Genomic DNA, 14,654 nt, shown 5'->3' on the forward strand with positions numbered 1-14,654 from the left:
CCGCCCACCCTTGTAACCTGTCTAAGATTTCTAAGATCTCAGTTTGATTCAAAACCAAAGAGAAGGCAAAAAGCAACTGTTATTTTCTGTATCAACAGGTTCTTGTTTCAAGGACCGTGATTGGGACTGCTTTCCTTAATACTTCTTGAGTTAACAACCAAGCAGGAAAAACGACACCATCACAGGCCTTCCAGGTGTAAAGGTGTAAAATATAAGCACAATAACTGCTGAGAGTAGCAACAGCAGAAGCCAACTGACAGTCTTGCAGTACAGCTATCTCTGGCTACCATATGGATCACCAAGAGAAAGAAATACTGAGGAATTAAGTCCTCCATTCTGCCCAAGGAATTGCACCACTACTTTATACAGTGAGTTCACAGGGTACTTGGGTAGGAGTCCTATCTTTGTATGGGTATGACTCCCAGAACAAGAAATCCTGATCTTGACTTTTTAGTGCATTTGAAATACAAAAGAGAAGAATAGCAGCTACACTGCTCAGGGGTGTCAAACTCATGACCTCATTGGCCAGATGAGGGACACAGGCCTGGTCCACAGGCTGGCCCCCCATTCCAATATAGAGCTGTTGCAGGGCTGTGCTGCACAACCCTGGAGCCATTACTGCATGCAACACGGCCCCCAAGTGACATGCAGCTGCTCCAGGGCTGTGCTGCATGTAGCATCTGCTCCACAACTCTGGGCCTTGAGCTGGAGTAGGTGCTGTGGGCTGTGTGCAGGGTACCTAGTATGTTCCCCATGCCATCTGTGGCTCACTCTGAAACCCATGGGTAGCACCGAGGGCCAGATGATTTGGGTCCTCAGGCCAGGTGCAGTCCACAAGCTGTATCCTTGACACCCATGCGTTACTTAGTAGAAGTGTAATTTGGGCATTTGACTACTTCTGGTCATTAAGAATGACATACCATATTCATAGCAGGGTGTTTAAAAAGTGATGAGTGCAGTGATAGAAGTGCTGTTAGCCTCAGCATGTTGGCCTGATTCTAGACAATTGCTTTTACATATCTCAGTTTCCAAAGCAGTTTTAACAGGATATAGTATTCCTCACTTCCTCTCTATATTATTGTGTAAGGTCACTGGAATTCTCAACTGCTTCTTCATTTCATTTTAATAGGTCGTGATGGGTATCGTGACTTATACAATTTTCTCTACCTCATTGCCACGCTGTGAGGGTTAATTAATAAGTGTAAATGAATCACTTGTAGAGCCTGATCCAAAATCCACTGATGTCAATAGACAATTATCTTCAATCAGAAGATTAAAAGTATAAAGAGCTGCTTTACTATGAGGAAGGAGTTTCTCTGTCCCTTGGTTTAAAATTTTTTGTAGCAGTTTACATTTAATAAAATTCTGTCCATATATTGGAATATGTCCACCCTCATTCCAGTGTTCAAAAAGATAAATGGTATGCAGACTATGTTCAGACAACACAAAAGAGCCACAGGAAAAAATAAAGATAATCCTGCTTAAGTTTTGTAATGCTACTCAAAGGGGCCCTATTGATCAAAATGTATCTCAAGCTTCCATTCAAGCCACTGTCTGATGGAGACATTTAACAAGGAAGAGCACAAAGCTGTAGCTCTGATTTGATGAAGAAGCTGAAAAAAGAAGACCTCATTCAGTGTGTCCTCATTTCTTAAATTTAGTGGTAATTAAAGTGGAAAAATTATGACCATATTTAAAAGGCACTTTACTGTGGAACCACAATAACTACAAAGAGTTATACTGGCTATGTGACAGCCACTGAATGAAGATAAATTGTGTTCCACAAATTCTTTTAATAAAAGTTTTCTTAAAAGAATGATCATTTATATTAACAAACACTGTCTGAAATGGTGCTGTGTTGCCTAAAAGAAGAGAAGTAGCTATGGCCATTACATCTACAGAGGTCAGGAAGAGGCATACTGCATTCCAAAGGAGCACAGGGACATGGAACTGGAAGGAACCTCTTAGTCCTAAAGTTCACTCACTTGCAAGCCTAAATAACTAGGTCATATAAGTCTAACAAGGTGCATTTGAAAATGAATTAGGTATACCCTTTCCTGCCTGACAGAATCCTACTGGAAGACTGTGTCAGGATAAGGCAACATTATCAAAGGAGCCTTTTCTTTCCTCTTCTACAAGTACAGACTCTGCATGACCTCACCCTGTTACCTAAACATGACCGTTGGAGGCATTGGCTTAGATCTGCAAAGACACTGTAGATGCCCAAATGCTTTTGAGAATTTAGAATACTGAGCAAGGTTAGCTTTGAATTCAATGCAATTGCTCCAAATTTGCATCAGTAGTGCATTTGCCTTACTGAGTATATGCATAGGCTTGAGGATGGTACCCGTGTCCTCATTTCTCTAGTCTTCGTTTCCTGTCTTGTTAAGCTGCTTGTTGACTCCTGTCCAAAAGATAAAAAAAATAAAAAAGAGCCTCTTCAGGACTAGGACTTAGCACACTGCTAAAATAATAAATAGTAACTGCATCAAAATGGGACATATCTGTATTAGTTGTGTAAATATTAAACTTGTGGCACAAAGAGGCTAAGGGATTTGCAGTGGTCACACAAACTGTGGCAGAAGAGTAGATGTGGGTGCCTCGCCACAGGACCTTTCTTCTTTCAGTGAGAAATGTTCCTTGTTTATAACTACTACAGGGTTATATCAAAATAGGCCCGTTAACCAGGTAATCAAAACAAGAAAGGTAACAAAGTAGCCTAGATAAGAAGCATCCCAGCCAACACTGAGGCACAAAAGGCCAATTAATAACCATCATGAAATAATGACAGGGGTCATCTCAACCCTGATAATAAGGCTCTTCTGCCAACACGGAGTACCTGGAGATCAAAAGATCCTAAACAGATAAAAAGTTCTGCCCCACAGGGAAAAAAAACGGATCTGCAGCTGAAGGCTGACAGAGGGTAAGAGTTTACAGCATTGTTCAGACTGTTTCTTGCTCCCCAAGAGAACAGACAACACTAGAGACAAGGGGACTAAGAATTTGAAAGGAATACCAAGCAAATGTAAGACAATAGACCTCTTATTTTTAATGCATTTCTCCAGTTGCAACTCTAGTTGACAAATACATTATACTTTGTTTTGAAGAGGCCATCTCCAGTCACTCCATATGGTTCCTGTTGGCAGGTTCTCATAGAAACACTCATGCAAGTGCCAAGCCAGTTGGCCTGTGAGGTATCAGAGAAGTATCAAGTTAGCATAGAAAGGTATAGCTCAGACATCCAAATGTATAGTGGTTGGACTGTGGAAGCAGATGAAATGGAGCTGTGGAGGCACAGGAGATAGTCACTGAAAGGGCAACTAGAATAGGTAGCTTGCCTGAAGACTATGACAGTAAGAGTAGCCCTGATTATGAATATGTTTGTTTTTGTGCTAACATCTGATTGTATCTAAAAATATACCCAGGCAAAATTCAGACCATTTCCGATAAAGATACTGTATTATCCCCTAGGCATCTACCTCAGTCAGACTATATCATTTGCCCTACATACCTGAGTTTGACTCTTTCATATCTAAATAAATAAATAAGCTTATTGTTACAGCTACAATCTATGAAGTGGACTTTCCTAATTGGTAAAATCCAAAAGAAGAACAATTATGGCCACTACAAGTGGAAACTTACTGCCTTTTCTAGACAAGCTGTTTGAAAAATGTACCGGTTAGTGTAATATTACAGAAGCCAACCCTAACAGTGAAAATCTGTTAACTACTACCCAAACTCCAGTATCATCTTCCTGGACAAAATAATTAGGAAAGCAGTTAGCACTCATCTCCAATAACATGTGACATCAGACAACATCACAGATACCTGACAATGACATAGCAAAAAGACAACTCTAGCAACACTTAGACATCCTCCTTATGGGCACAGACAAGATCTCTGTGCTTATTCTGGATGTTTCTCCTCAAATTGACACTATACGCTACTAACACACCTATACCAAGGTAGGAGTAGACAGCTCAGTAAGACAGTGGTTCCTATTATTCCCTTCCAGCAGAGCTCGGCAAGTGGTAATGGATAACTGCTCCTCTTCTTTGAAAGCCCTCTCTTGCAGAGCCCCATAGAGTTCTCAACTATTCTGTCTTGTATTCAAAATCTATACAACACCACTGGGAGAGAAACTGAGAAAGATCACTGTCACTGGTATGCTCTCGCAACTGTGGTCTAGCAGATAGCATTCAGCTATCATTGACAAGAAGCCAGAATAGCAGCTGGCTCAACCTTAACTCAACCAAAGGACTGGAAAGTGAAAACATTTTGAAAAGCTGGCCAAGAAAAAAATCTCCAGCTTCTATCAGACATGCAGCCCCCATTTGATAAAGTGGCACAAAGTTTTGGAAACTTGTTTGGCCATTTACGAAGCCTGCATGACAAGTTTCCAAAAAAAATTGTCATCCCTAAACTCCTAAGAAATTGTGTTATTTCCCACCAGACAAGGACCTAGGCAGTGATCCATGTATTTTTCACTTCCAGGCTACATTCTTGTAACTCATTTTACATGCAGCCAAAACTGGGAATGATGCACAAGCCTCCAGCTTGTACAGAACACAGGTGTCCACCTTCTCCATGCCTCTGGCCAGCACAAGAACATCAAGCCTGTGCTCAAGCACCACCACTGCTTTCAGTCAGCTTCTGATGACAATTTAATTTCAGCTTCTGATGACAAATTTCTGATGACACAACTCAGTCCTAGTTTTCAAAGCTACATCAAGTACTGAATTTTTATCTATGAACAATTGAGGCTTCGGTGTTTTGACAAGGCACGTAAGAAAGCCCAAGAAGTAGGTAACGAGAGCTGGAAACAAAATAATCAGCCAAAGAGATCTGGAGGCTATGGAAAAATCTTGTGGAGAAAATAACACAAATCAAGAGTTTGATCATCCTGAGGAAAAACTGCAAAGCTTCCCAGCATAAGTGATGCACACAATTCAAACATTTATTTTATTCCTAAATCCCAATCAATTTCCCCTTGTTTAAAACACACAAACAAGCAAATAGGAAAGGAACCCCCCTCCCCACCAAAAAATAGAAGTCAAATTACTGTAAATAGAACTTTGACTTTGAAAAAGGATAACCAATAACTTCAGGAAGCCTACTCTGAATTTCACTATTGCAGATTACGTAAGTGGGGTACACAAGAGGCATATTATAGTGATGACTGGCAGTATAAAACTCTCAGATAGAAGAAATCTTTAGCTATTTCTGCAACTTTTTTCCTCTAAAAGTACTGGGTTCTAGACACATGCATAAATATGAGCTGAATGGAATCAACTCTTGCCAATTCTGAATGAGATGTGATGTGCCTTAATTGAACATTCATTTCCATAACGGCAAAGTCTTAACAGAAGAACCTGACAGAACAATCTACAAGTGATACATGCTTATAGAAGATCTCCATGGCCAGCCTTTCACTGGAATGTTATGGAATACCTAATATTACTATAGTATTTTATGGAATTCATATAGAAAGCACATCAAGAAAAGTACACCCCTTTCCTAAGAAATGTTAGCTATCAACTTCCTTGGCTGGAAATGGAAGTAGGATCTGAGAGAAACACTCTTATAAAGATTGCATATACACTTACTGACACACAGTGGCGATGCATAGGGGGCACTTGTGCACCCCCTGAGATCACTGGTGCACCCCCTGACTGGTCACGCTCCCTGCTTAGATGATGGATGGGGGGTGGGCAGGTGGGAGTGCCGGTGCCCCCCTGCAAGCGCCAGTCGGGGAGTGGGAGCACTGAATGTAGCGCCATGGCCGCTTCCGGGAGCACCGTGGCCACTTCCCAGTCAGTGAGTTTTGCACAGAGGAACCCCCAACCCTCAGTTGGCGAGATTGGCCACATGGGGACACCCCACCCGGTCACTAACTGGTCACTGGGAGGGGGGTATGTGCCCCCCATAACTAAGGTGGCACCGGTCATCCATGCTGATGACGTTGTATTACTAAGATCTGGAATGGGTCCCAGGGTGAACACAAAGATAAATAAATATCCAGTATTTCCTTCCCTCGTACATTTCTTACACTTCATGTACCATTGACTTTGCTGTCAAGTTCCCCATTTGACATTTCCACCAATTAAAAACAATGTTTTTCAATTAAGTGCAAAAGAAAGAAAGAAATACAGAGATGAAATGGAAGCTATATTACAAGGCAGAGGCTATTCAGCATCACCAAATCAATCTAAGATTCAGCAGCAACTCTCGTCACAGAGGTGTGCTCACTCAGTTCCATATCCCACAGCCAGATTCATCTGCATGACAACAGGCTTGTACTAGTTTGTCATGATATGGCCACCTCTGGAATGACTGTGCCTGCTCTGCCCTTTGGGCGCCCACTAATCTTGCCTGTTATGTCTTGCTGATATAAAATGATGAATTGGGAGGCTGCCCTTGAGTTGCTGCTCGGTCACAGTCCTGACACACTCCTCTAAATCCTGTGGGTTGCTAGACCCCTTTATGGAGTCCCACACTTAGAAGGTGCCTTATGATACCCCAAGCCTTACGGGCTAGATGCGTGACTCCAAAACCACCCCTTTATCACACCCCATGCCTCGAACATGTTATGTAGACATTGTCATCTTGTGTTGAGGCCTCAGCTTAGTCCGGCCTCGGTCCTACTAGGTCCTCTGGTGCTGGGGTCTGCTCACCCCGTCACTGCGCCCTCTCTGGCGCTGGGGTCTCCCCACTATAGTGTGCCCCAATGAGGCCTCCTCCTCTCCCAATAGCCTCAGCCGAGTCCACCGTAACAACAGAAAGCACAAGCCTCTGGGCTATGACACAACCATAACGTAGGGTCCACACTCTAACCCCTTTTAGAAGACAAGCTTCTCTTTCAATTTACTGGGCCTCCCTCCACCACCAGTACCTATGTGCTCCTGTAGCCCCTTAATCCTACCAGAACAGGCAGTCAAGCATCTCCAGTTAGCTTCCTCTATGAAAGCTCCTTCCCTCTTGGCTGCTGCCAGAGAACTAACAGTCTAGCCCCAGCCCTGGGGTTTCTATGTGCCCAGGGCCCTGCCTTCTTCCAGTCAGCTGACCAGCTGCAGATGCAGGCCAATTTGCCATTAGCCTGCCGCCACGGCAACCTGTACCTGTGGGGTTTCTGCCTGACAGCTAGGGCCCTCTCTCTAGGCAGTTTCTGCCCTTAAAGGAGCAGGGATCTTAGTGCCCTGTGACATACTTCAATTGCAAGAACAAAACAAAAACCAACCAAACTGACCTTAACACTGAATTTGTCAGGCAGAGAAAATCACTCCAGCGTAGTTGGATTCTTATGCAGTGTGAAGCTAGCATAGTAACCACTGTCCTCCCTGCAGCCAATATAAGGTGCATAGCCATGGCATGGCTATGGCCTTTAACAGTTGTTAAAAAGGCACAATAGGATCTGATATGGGATCCCAACAATCATGCTTCCTGCCATACCACACTTTCATGGCAAGCTTCTGTAACCCTGCCACTATCCCCTATTTTCTATTAGACTGAATTGTGATGCAGGGTGACATCACAAAAATTACCAGACATTAGTATATACATTTGGTAGATTTTATAACCTCTGACACATTAAAAGGGTTTAATTTCTTTTTTTCTGGTTTCAGTTTTTTACTGGGTGCAAATCATCACATTAAGACACCTTCACCGGCTGTTAGTGTTGTTGAAATACATGCAATATAAACTTGAGTTTTCTTTCAGAAGTTAATATTCTTAGGATGGTCTAATTTATATTAACGCAAAATTATTCAAGGAAGCTGTTTTACATGACGTGGTAAAATAACTTAATTATAGAAATTAAAACAAATTGTTAAATGATGATCCTGAATAAATGTAAAAAAAGTATCCAGGTCAGCATTATGGGAGTTTCCATAAGTAGAAATGCTGCTTTCCAGATGTTAGTCTTCTCATACACAAGGGTTCCAGATATGGGTGTTATACATCAGTCAGCTCTCTATTGTTTTCATCATATTTCTGAAGTTAACTGTCACAATTTAGTCTTTTACAGTTTCTTAAATTTCTATAGCACAGGTTTTTAATTCAAATATACTTCAAATGGTACATAAGTCAACATTATCCATTCAGTGATAAGAGCTGCATTATCATGAAAGGTTTTTTGGAGACACCAGAAACAGGTATTAGTTGGCTGTTTTATGTTGCTCAGTGAAGTTTTAGTTTAAAATGGATAGCTTTAGTTCATTATTTACAAACCAGGTCACAATATTATTTCTACTCCCATTTTCATGTGCCAGCGTATTTTATCTTTTCCTTTAACAGTATTGCATTTTTTTCACAGAATTATTTTAATCTAAAACATTGTCTATAGTAATTAAATCATTGATGCTTTAATGCTGTAGGATTGAAGACAAACAAAAGGGGAAACAATCAAAATATATGAGTGAATTTCTTGCTTCTCTGCTGCACTGGTTAGCAGTATGTCAGGAGCAATACTGCTGTATTTTACATATCAGATATTTCCAGCATCTATATTTCTGGACTGATTCATCTAGATGGATGTATATATCTGGATGAAGGTGTATACATATATATTTTTTCACATACACACAGAGTCATGATAGCCATCACCTACATTCCTACATTTCACAACAGTGGCATAAATTGCCTTTCTACTGAACATGTGGAAGCCACTAAACACCATTCACACAAATGACTACATTGTTTCCATAGTAACTAATGTACTTCAGACAGGAAAGTGAAATTAGATTTATAAAACTGAATAAATGTAAAACATAAAACCAAAACAAATACTGCAAGACATTCACCAGAAACAAAATTCCAAAGGTGTTAGGGTACCAGTTTTAATGTAACTATTCAGGATGCTATCTTTGCTATGTATCTATATCGTAATCTGCACAGTGTTTCGTTGATGACAATATATCTCTATAAGTGACATTCAGCACAGGGTAGAGGTTCCTTCATGAGCCTTATGTACTAACTAAATCCTATTATGTGTAATTAAGTGAAACACTAAGTGCTGAGTAGTAATTTATGCAGCGAATTACTTGAGCGGGCCTCCTGGGCCATCAAGTGCCCTCCCCTACATTCACAGGTAACCATTTCTCCAAATATCCTCAAGAATATCTACTCTGATCCTTTCCACTTACCATAGCCACAAAGTACCCTGTACTGTAAATAAAACCTACAATGTGCCACAGGAAAAGAGTGAGGAAGACAAGAGCACCACTATTGCCTTGCTACTGCAGTGGCAGTAAATATCGTAGGGTATTCAAGTATAGATTTGCTGCTAAAGGTATGAGCAGAAAATCCATTTCTTTTCTGAGTAGTAGATATTGTTGTGTCCTTTTCTTCATGGCTTTTATATAAGAATAGTTGCTCTGGAAGCAGCAGAGGAACTACATTTTTTCTCTTCATATTCACAAATCAGGTCATGTGGTTTTAATGCTTTTATGACCACTGAATCATTCAAGTTGTCTCACTGCATTCTGCTGACTCCTGGGCTAAGTACAGACAGTCAAAAAAGGCTGACTTGATTCAATCTTCACAGGTTAGTCTAAGCTGTGTAGACTGAACAGATAAGCAAGTGAATATAATTTACATTTGATTCAGGAAATGCAGCCACATGCCTGCAGTGGCTCAGGCCAGAAGCCAGGGGGTACTAGAGCATACTTCCCTGCTTGACTGTAGCAGACAGCTTGGGCCAAGGCTAACCTGCCCACTCTGCAACGAATGGGGTGGTGTGCAGGAGGTGATGCAAAAGCATCCTGGGATGCTGGAGGACTGTGAGTTGACTTGAATCTGGAAGTGATCTGGGACAGAAGTTCAATAAATTGATTTAATCTAAATCAGTTAAGTCTGATACTACATCTATCCAGGTTTATCTTAAACCAGTTTCAGCCACTTTGAAAGTGGTTTATGTGCACTGAAATTTTGTTGTGTTACAGATCTGAACTGGTTTTTGATCACTTATATGGGTTTATGTGTAATTTCTGTCCCTAGCCATTGGAGTCATGCAGGTAATGGATCTGTTGTGCTGATTCCTATGTTTAAATCCCTCCTTGTTTCCTGCCTGGCTACTCTCTTGGCAGGGGATTACAGTGACAGCTTCAAGCCTAAATATTTTTATATTAGATATTCATGGCTCTTCCTATTGTACTGTAGGGTTGTCGGTTCCTTATCATCTATTTGCTTATTTGTCTCAGCTTCATGTTCAGCTGACTCAGCTATTCAGGAAGATTTTTGGTAGTCTCCTTTGTATTTATGAAACATGAGTCTGAAAGGGTTACCATGGCAGACCAATGGAAACAATGAACAAGGCAAGCTTTTATTTATTTATTTTCTTTGAGGGCTTGGGAATAGCTCACTGTTGCCTGGCATGTCCTCAAAATAGGTTTCCCAGCTTTCAAGTCTGATACAGAAACAAGGCAGATGTTGCTATACATTTTTTAGTAATTTTCCTACACTGGTGCATTGGTTCTTCTCCCCGTCACTACTATTTCATCTTGCTTACAATTTCTTGATGTTTCCTTGCCTTTCTTCTTGTTTGTTTGCCCTCCTCTTTGGTAATGACTAAAATCAGTCTTACCACTGGTCAAGGGAATGTCATACTCACGCATCAGCAAGCTGGAGACAGAGCTTGCAATCAGTCATCTGACCCTTTGGGAAGGGTCCAGCCACCAAGGCTTGGGTGTGTTACATCATTTTACAAGTGATATCTCCTCTTAGAACAGTGCATAGGAGCTGCATATGGGAAGAGAAAATAACAACAAATGTGGTTATGAAATGACTATCTCTGAGGACTGGTGGTAAAGTCTGGAAACTTTCCCTACTTAGTTATGAGTTCACAACTGGCTCTGATTTTAAATGACTGAAAATGATTACTGTCTGCTGTACCACTGTCTAACTAAAATAAGTTGGTGAGGATAGTTCACTTCCTAGAGACAGAAGTTACACATAAACTGGTTTCGTCATCAGAAACTGGTTTAAACCTGTAACAGAACAAACGTTCAGTGTACATAAACCACTTTCATAATGGCTGAAACTGATTTAAGATAACCCTGGCTGAATGTAGTAGCAGACTTAATTTATTTGGCCCAGTTTATGAAATTTCTGTCCCCGAACCCTTCCTGGTTTAAGTTAAATCAGAGTCCCCCAGCATCCCAGTATGCTTTCCAGCCCTGGGCTGGGCTGGACTGGACTGGTCTGTGCTGTCTGCTTCAGCAGAGAAGGGTTGAGGGGGGAGGCAGGGGCTGACCCCACCACCCAGGCAAACCCCGGCTGAGATATGGGGCCAGAGAGGGTGGTTAAACCCCCCCTTTCCCAGTTAGACCCCCCCTTTCCCTGAGTACAAAGCTGCCCTGCCCTGCTAAACTTACTGAAAGTTACTGCTGGCTGCAACTGTGGACTACAAATCCCAGAAGCACCTGAAAGCAGGAAGAGGAAGTGATGAGCAATTCTGCAGTGTTCTCCTGCTGTGATTCTGGACTGCAAATCCCAGAGACCTCAGGGACAGCAGGAACAGAAAGGGAACACACAGGCCACACTGACTATATGCCAGAGAGCCGTGCTCTGGTGCCCCCCAACTTCTGGCCTGAGCCACTGCAGGCTGCATTTTCTGAATCAAAAGTAAATGTGTATCCAGGTGTTTCTCGGTTTAATCTCTGCAGCTTAGACTAACCTGCAGAGACTGAATTGATTTAGTCTTAGGCTTTTTGACTGTCTGGACTTAACCCTAGTGATCAGAGACACACAACAAAAACACAACAGTTGCCACGCTTTCTTCTCTTGGCAGCAGTCAGCTTCTGCCCCCTCTGACCCTGCACTGGGTCCCTGAAGCAGCCAAGGGGAGCTGGAGGCTCTGGCCACACCAGCCTGTGGATGGTAGCCATCTTTCAAAGGCAGCTCTGCTTCCCAGCCACCTGCCTTCCTGGCCTGGAGCAGGCTGCAGAGCATACTGCCAGTATACTGCAGCTTTGGCCCTGGAACCTCTGCCCACTGTGGGCCTTGCTCACTATGGGCTGCTCCACCCCCAGGCCCCAGCAGTGACATTGACTGCCCCAGGCTCCTGCTGGTGACCCTGTTGCCCCACCATGGCAACCACTGCCTGGTCCAAGTCAGTCTTGACCCTGGTGGCCCCCCTGTGTGGTGTGGCCACCTGGCTAGACTCACTGTGCTGTTCCTGGCCCCCTGCCACCACACTGCTGCTACCTAGACCTTTTCTCCTGCTGCCCAGACCCCATCAGAGACACCAATGACATGCTCCTGGATGCCACTTCCAGGGCTGTCCATGCCTTCCTGGGCCTCCAGCCCCACCACCCCTGGGCCCACCTGGCCAGCCAGAACTAGTGGTTGCATATTGTCCAGACCACCTGGGATGACAAGCAGTGGCTGGAGTCTTTTTGCATGACTGATCCACCTTCCAGGACCTCTTGGAACAGTTCTACTTGCAACTGGAGCAGCAGGACACCACCATGTGGCCTTCTCTTCCTGTAGACACCCAGCTGGCCATTTGCCTGCTCAAACTAGCCACACCTACCAGCCTCTGCTACATCAGCCACCTCTTCACCATGAGCAAGGCAACCCCTTGGAAGGCCATCCTAGAGCTGTGCGCTGCCCTCTAGGATGTTTTGGGGCATACTGTGCTGTGCATGCACACTCTCCTGGAGGTGGTGGCTGGGTTCCGTGCCCTGGGTTTCACCCAGTGCATCAGGGCCCTGGATAGGAAACACATCCCTGTCACCTGCCCATACCATGGCAACCACCCCTACTACAGTCAATGGGGCTTCCACTCGTCTTTGCTCCAGGCCATTGGCAACCACCATGGTGCCTTCACTAATATGAGTGCCAGATGGATTGGCAGCATCCATGATGCCTATATCTTCTACAGCTCCACCCTGCCAGCCCTGATGGAGAATGGGCAGTTCACACCAGAGGTGCTGGACCTCTAGTTGGGCATGGTGGTGGTCCTGCCTCTCCTCATTGGGGACTCAGCCTACCCACTCCTCTCCTGGCTCAAGCGGCCCTACACCAGGCAGCTGGACCCCTGCCAGGCATACTTCAACCGGTGCCTGGTCTGGACCTGCCTCCTAGTGGGGCGTACTTTCAGTTTCCTGAAGGAATGCTAGTGCACCCTAAGCACCTGTCCTGAGGTTGTCAAAGCTAACATCCCTTGGCTCATCATTGCAGAGTGCCTGCTGCATAACATCTGTGAGGGCTGGGGAGGGCTCTTCCATGAGGCCTGGGTGGAAGAGGCACAGCAGGTAAAGGACACCTGGCACCAGGAGTGACAGCTGCAGCAGCAGTGACAGCGGCAGGCACTATCCCTGTCAAGGCCCTGAGTGAGCCACACACCAACCAGTGGGGGCCAGGGAACAGGGTATGAGAGGGACTGGCTGACCCCCTCCCCTGCACTTACCTGTGTAGGCCTCCTGGACAGCCAGCCATAGACCTCAGCCCCACAGTCACTGAGGACAGTTTCCACAAATGCTCTTTATTCCCCTCCACAAACACAGATTCCCCTCCTTCCTCCATCCCTCCCTGAGCCTTTCCCCCTTCCCTCCCCAACAACAGAGCCCATCCCCACTCCCCACTAAACCACTGCACCACGCTACCCACCCACCACCAATAAAGCAGTCTTCCCCATGCATATCCTGTGCAGTGGTGTGTGTGCTTTCCTGGGGGGGTGGGTACAGAGTGGGGATGCCTAGGAACCAGAGCCTGGGGATGGGTGGCCAGCACCCCAGCCTCTGGCTACACCCCTGCAGGTCGGCACACTACAGCAAGGCTGGTGCACAGGGGGGACCCAGGGGTGATGACAGGTGTTACTTTGCTGGTGCAGGCAGCTTCCCCTCCTGCAGACAGTGGGCATGGCCAACAGGGCCCATGTGCAGTGCAGGCCCTGCTGTGGGCAGCTCCTGCTTTGGGGCTGCATGATGCTGGGCTGAGTGGGGCAGGGGGGGAACCAGGGCAGATGTACCTGGTCAATGCAGGTGCACTGCACCTCAGCCCAAGCCCACAGCGGGGCCTGCTTCTGGATGGCAGGTGGCTGCTAGGGGGCAGGCGGAGCTAGGGCCGGGGACCCAGCAGCAGGCAGCATGAAAATGACCACAAGGGCCAGGACAGTGTCCAGTACCCAGTGGTCCTCCTCTGTGGCCTCCACTGCCATGGCCACCAGGGCAGCCTGCCACTCCTGGGCTTCCAGGTGCCTCTTCTCCAGAGCCAGGAGTGTGTTCCTGAACTACTGGTCTGCCCAGTCCCTCACCACCTCACTCGTATCCCTCGCCACATCACAGGCATCCCTCTCCTACTCATGTGCATCCTTCTCTTGCTCGCAGATGACATCCGTCATGTGCTAGGCCCATGAGTCTACTAGCTGCTCCTCGGCCACAGTGAACAGCCAATCTAGCATCTGGGTCTGGTCTGGGTCTGGGTCTGGACCTGCACTGCCAGAGCTGGTGCATATGCAGGGCCCCGACTGAGACTAGTGGTCATAGAATCATAGAATCATAGAAGTAGGGTCAGAAGGGATCTTGTAGATCTTCAAGTCTGACCCCCTGCCTGGGCAGGAGAAAAACTGGGCTCAAATGAGTCCAGCCAGGTAGGCATCAAGCCTCTTCTTAAAGACCCCCAGAGTAGGAGCCAGCACCACTTCCCTTGGAAGT

The sequence above is a fragment of the Crocodylus porosus genome, unplaced genomic scaffold (assembly GCF_001723895.1).
Source record: "Crocodylus porosus isolate Cpor-Errol unplaced genomic scaffold, CroPor_comp1, whole genome shotgun sequence".
Classification (NCBI taxonomy): Eukaryota; Metazoa; Chordata; order Crocodylia; family Crocodylidae; genus Crocodylus; species Crocodylus porosus.